Consider the following 6,145-nt stretch of genomic DNA (forward strand, 5'->3'; position numbering starts at 1 on the left):
ACACACACACGCAGTGGATGTCAGTGAGTGAATGTGATCAATGCATCTATGAAGAGAAACACAATGTTTGTATTGTACGCCGTTGTAAGGTTGTTTAAGAAAATGCTCCTGTCATTGTAAAGGAAAAGAAAAATAAAGTTCAGTGAAATAAAGAGACTCAGTTTTTATTTATCACTGTAAAAAATAACAGTTGTTGTGAGTCATTGCTCACTTCTTTGATGGCACCCACAGGATTGTTGACATCTACCTGGATTCATTGTCTTCTTATGTATACACACATGCATTTGGACTACCTGTGTTGTAAATGTATGTCTTTTTAATTTACACACGATATCTATTGTCAGTCCTTCCTGAGAGAGGGGTGCTTCCTCTGTTGATCTCCTTGAGGTTTCTTCCATGACCCTCCATTAACTGGGGGGTTTCTTTGAGAGTTTTTCCCTGTCCGATGTGAGGGTCTAAGGACAGAGCGTTCAAAGGTTTTATGCACAAAGCTACAGTGAGTGTAGAAATGGCAATGAAATTCTTCTGACCTGAGCTCCTCCAACAATGCAACATATATAATAAAATACAAAATAAAAAGAACTGCAAAAAGTCTATATTTTATATTAAGGTGTCGTATTCATTCTGTACAAACTGTAAAGCCACCTGAGACAAATGTAAAATGTGTGATATCGGGCTATATAAATACACTTTGATTGATTTGTTATTCTGCAATTGACCAGGTTGTTAGATCTATTCCAGCAGTAGCCCACTAGAGGTCAGTAATGATCTATACACATGCCGCTGCAGTCTGAAACATTTAGGTGCAGCCATTTTTTAACTCTGTCTCTTCTCTTATTACGTAACTTTACTTCACTTTGTCTCCCTTTACTTCTTTTGTTAAAGCCCCTGAAATATGTGTTATTTTATATTGTTGAACATGAGTAAATAAGCATTACAAAACACAAATGTAAAACGCTGTGTTGTGAGACAAAAACAATAAAACCTGTTCCTTCTTTAAAGGTCCCCTATTATACTGTTTTTCATCCATATATTATAGCTCTCAGATATATACAAACATGTCTCTGAAGTGTTTGGCTCCAAACACCAAACAGATCGTTGCAGCATTACCCATAATCCCCTCTGTTTCAGCCCTGTTTCAAAAGTGCTGATTCTCTGTCTGTTACTTTAGATGAAAATAAGGAGCCCCTCCCCACGCCCCTCTGAGAGAGATTTGGTTAAAAAGAACACACTGGCGCGTTCACACTGCGGTACTTTTCCCACAAAGGTTCATGCGAACTTAGTTCATGCGAACTCTTTAGTTCGCATGAACTAAATACAGATCGCGTTCACACCGGAAAAAGTCCCTGGGGGAGGATTAGGCAAATGAAGCCGCTGACGTCACTTCTTCTTCTTCTGCTTTGGGTTTACTGGCAGGCCGCAAACCACTTCACGGCCTGCCAGTAAATCGCCAGAACGCCGACACCTCCTCATCTCCACCGCTCCCATGTTTTATTTTGTTTTGCCATAAGTTAGCGTTTCTGCGCTGGGCTAATGCTAATGCTAATAATGCTGATGCCAGGATGATAAAATAAAATGGCGTCTTCACAACACTTTTTGGGTGTTTTACGGGGCGTGGTTTGCAATCCGCCCAGCCAATCAGAAATATAGCTCTTTTCTCACAAAAGAGCCGCTCGAAAGTCCCTGCTCTCTAGCAGGGACTTTCGAGGGGGTAAAAAGGTTCGCATGAACTGATTTTAGTACCGGCTCTTTTTGGTGTGAACGCGATCATGAACTAAGTTCGCATGAACCTTTGTTGGAAAAGTACCGCAGTGTGAATGCGCCTACTGATGCTCTAGGTCTAGGAGGAGACTCAGGTGATAAGGCCAGGTGACTTGGTCATGATGGTGCTGAGGTGTGTTTCGGTGACAGCTTTATTAAACAGGTTCCTGTCGACATGTAATTTATTGCATATCACGTATCGCGTGTGAGTCAGTAAACACAGGCTTTCCCTAACCTGCATTTTTTAGAAAGAATGAGGAACGGCAGGGTTACCTTTCTTATCTTCAGGCTGTTCAAGGAAATAGTTTCCTTTCTGCGCTGTGATCTTTTAACAACAAAGATAAGTCAACATTTGTTCTTCAGTGGTGAGAAAAACTGTGTCCTCATTGCTGTCTAAATGCTGGCAGCAGTTCACTTCCTCGTTTTAAAAGAAGCTCAAATGTTGTTATCGCACCTTATTTACTTTCCAATTCTGCTAAAACGTATCCGCATTGATTTCAATAAGCATTTATCAATATCTTTAATCAGACAGCTCCTTGTTTTGGGTTTGATGCAAAATTAAAAGAAAATAATATACATAAGTTTAACACATTTTTACTTGATCTTCTCTGTGGCATTGAGCGTCGACGGGAGCGGTGAAGGTGGGCGCTAGTGGAGCACGCGCCGGAAGTTGTGGCACAATTCCGTACACACCAACGTTAACAGCAGCCCCGTCTGTGCGCACGGTGACCGTCTCTGTCGTCCAGTGATCGAAGCGCCTTCGGGAAATGCTTCACAAGTCCAACAGGGCTGCAGTCGGATAGTTTAAAAATCAGCTCCTAAGTTCTAACCCTATCGTCTATTCCTTGACCTCTGAGTGAAACGTCACGGGGTTAAGGGATAGTGGATAGGAGAATTCAAAAGGATTTAGGAGAAGAGACTGCGGTACTTTAGAGAATCCGAATGCACTTTCACTATCCGACGTGTTTATGATGCGCCAGCGGACGTCATTGTGTGCGTCTGCTGCTGTGGGGGAACTATGGAAACCACAGTTTTCTATACAGCGGACTACAACATGGATGTTCAATAAGAAGGAGGGACTACTGTGAACTCATCTAGAGACTCTGCACCGTGCTCTGATGCTGTTGCTTTATGAACGTGGACAACAGAGAAACATATTCTTCATGACCAAAGTTGGAATTGAAATAAAAAAGGAAAGTGAAACTTCTGCTCGTCTCCCTCTCCCTCCAGTCCACATTAATACTAATGATCCCAAAGATTGTATGAACTATGAAAAGATCTTAAAATCAATACAAATGTATTTATTATAAACGTTAGTCCTTAACATCTATCACTGTGTATATCACCATTCAAACATCTTTTAAAAGTTGAACAAACCCCACACAGCTCAGTGAAGACTGTGAAATGTTGACTTTATTTGATCATTTCAGTAAAAACTAACGTTCATATTTCTCTTTTTGATTATAATACTGATGAACGTTCAAAACAAAGCACTTTGGCAACTTACCACATACGTTTTAAAATGCTTAATAAGCACCGTAACTTTCATGATATCATTTCTCATAATCGGTTGTTTCCGTGAACGGCCGACTGTTGAGTGACGGCAAATGCTGCGGCTGCAATGCATTGTGGGGCAGCATTTTCTCCTCTCCTCTCGTCAAGGGAGATCCAGTGGTTCCTAAGCTAAAGGAGGTTATAAAGGAAGTTTGAAACCTCCTTTCCTTTCATTCTCATCATTCTAGAGAATTCGAACGGCACTTATCATGGCTGCCACTGAGGGACTTCCGGGTCATTTCACTCCTTTAGGAAGGTTCCTAAGCTAAATGGACTATTCGACTTCAGCCCAACAGTACGCAAATGCGCTTAGTGAGACAAGTGACGGTACGCATTTCAGATGTTTGCCGCACATGCGTACCAGTTATGTGCACCCCTGAATATAAACGTTTTTATTCTATTAAAGAACCCTGAATAAATGGCGTATTATGATGCATAGTGAAAAACCCTTATGACGTCCTGCTAGAATTTACCTAATTATACCTGCTTGACTGCACCTGTCTCAATTACCCGGCATGCTTTTACACGCTCTGAATGAATGCAAACGCGCTATGTACATTTAACATTTTGTAAAGCAGTTTTATTTTGTTTTAGCATCTTCTTAAACTTGTTTCTCAGGTTCCTGTGTTGCTGAAGATGTGGTTAGTAGCTACAGAAGTATTTGCAGTGTGAAGGTTGCAACACTGTTGTTCTCTTTGCATTTTAAGTAGTAGCATTGATTTTTATTTTGTACTTACTTTTTTTTTGGGATGGGTATTTACCATCTTTGATAACACTTTAATGCATCAATAATTATAAGCAGAACATGTCATATATTTTCAAATGGACCAATCTGCAGAAGGACTACTTTTACTTTTAGTACTTCAAGTATATTTTGATGCTAATACTGTTCTACTTTCACTTAAGTAACATTTTGAATGCAGAACTTTTACTGTAACAGAGTATTCCTACACTCTGGTACTTCTACTTTACTCATGTGATCTGAATACTTTAACTCAAGTACAATATCTGAGTACTTCTACTTTTACTCAAGTACAAGATCTGAGTAATTATACTTTTACTCAAGTACATGATCTGAATACTTCAACTTTTACTCCAGTACAAGATCTGAGTATTTCTACTTTTACTCAAGTACCAGATCTGAGTACTTCTACTCTCACTCGAGTACAAGATCTGAGTACTTCTACTTTTACTCAAGTCCAAGATCTGAGTACTTCTACTCTCACTCGAGTACAAGATCTGAGTACTTCTACTTTTACTCAAGTCCAAGATCTGAGTACTTCTCCTTTTACTCAAGTCCAAGATCTGAATACTTCTGCTTTTACTCAAGTAGATGATCTGAGTACTTCTACTTTACTGAAGTTCAAGATCTGAATACTTCTCCTTTTACTCAAGTAGATGATCTGAGTACTTCTCCTTTTACTCAAGTACAATATCTGAGTACTTCTCCCACCTCTGTATCCACTGTGGTTAAAGATAAAATAAAAACGTAATTTATTGTCCCTTTCCCCTTCCCTTTGACCTCCTTCTCTTTGTATTTTATTTGTAGGTTTTTATAAATGTCTTCATTAGGTGTCAGTATAACTCATGTTTGTAGTAAACACTTTTCATTCTCCCAGTCTGACTTACATGCTTGCAGCTCATGAGCAAAGCAGGGCTCTCCTCTCGCCATATGCTCTCAGGAATGCCAAGACAAATTAGCGTGGCCCCGGGGCCAGAGAGAGTCTGCCATGTTTAATGAGTTCCTCGGAAGAACAAGTAAACGTTTATGGATCTCCCCTTCCCTGTCTGCTGTGTACGGCTGTTTCCAGGGAGATCCCCCCCGCGGTTAATGAGTGGGATCTTTGTCTGCGCCGCAGGCTTCAGGTTAAACATTTTCATCACCCTTTACTATGCATTCACTTCTTGGCACGGATAACATCTCATCAGACGCCGTGCCTCACTCTCATTTAGAGGAGACAGTGCCAAAGGGAACATTTGAGTTTTTACATAAGAGTTAATCATATCAGCAGTACTGGTGTTAGCTTAGGTTCCGCTGACATGGGTTTAAAGGCTCCATGTTCAACGGTTAGAGGGAATTTGTTGCTTAATTTGTGCTTAAATCGTACATATATTCCTGTATGTATCTAAGACTTGAACCTGCACTTGCATATAGACATGTATATATTTTTTACTTCATAACAATACAATACAATACGATACATTATGATACAACACAATTGTTACAACCCTTCTCCCTACTTAATAGTAGTGGCTCGTGAGGCAGTCCGCAACATAAAACAAAAATACACAACACGTAGGCACTAAACTGTGATCGTACATTTATTGCCATAATCATAAAACATTACGCTGGAGGACAGGTAAAACAAACAAAAAGACGGAGGGGACTTGGGCCAACCACACCACGGGCCGTAGGATCCAGAGCCTTCCTCCGCTACCCAAAATCACACAGAACCTAACGGGAGAAATAAAGCCGCGAAAACCTAACTCTAACACGTCCTCCAGGAAACCCAACAAAAAGCAAAAGAGCTCTGCCACAGCAGAGACATCCGGAGTAGTCATCGGCCTCCTCCTTCTCCTTCAGTCTCCTCTTTTATGCGTGGGCTGATTGGCAACTGGGAACACCTGAGGAAGGCGGAACCAGGTGTACCTGCACAGCAGAGAGAACAAAGAGGACAACAAAAGGGGGGGAGTACGTAACAACAATACAACACAATACGATACAATAGTGGGGCAGAAATTAGTCTTTAAACCTTAAAATGACTTAGTATTTTAACACTTTCAGTTCCCTCATCTCAGTCAGTATTCCTGAGTGTGATTTTGGTTGTCA

This window comes from Pseudochaenichthys georgianus, chromosome 11 (genome assembly GCF_902827115.2).
Source record: "Pseudochaenichthys georgianus chromosome 11, fPseGeo1.2, whole genome shotgun sequence".
NCBI lineage: Eukaryota > Metazoa > Chordata > Actinopteri > Perciformes > Channichthyidae > Pseudochaenichthys > Pseudochaenichthys georgianus.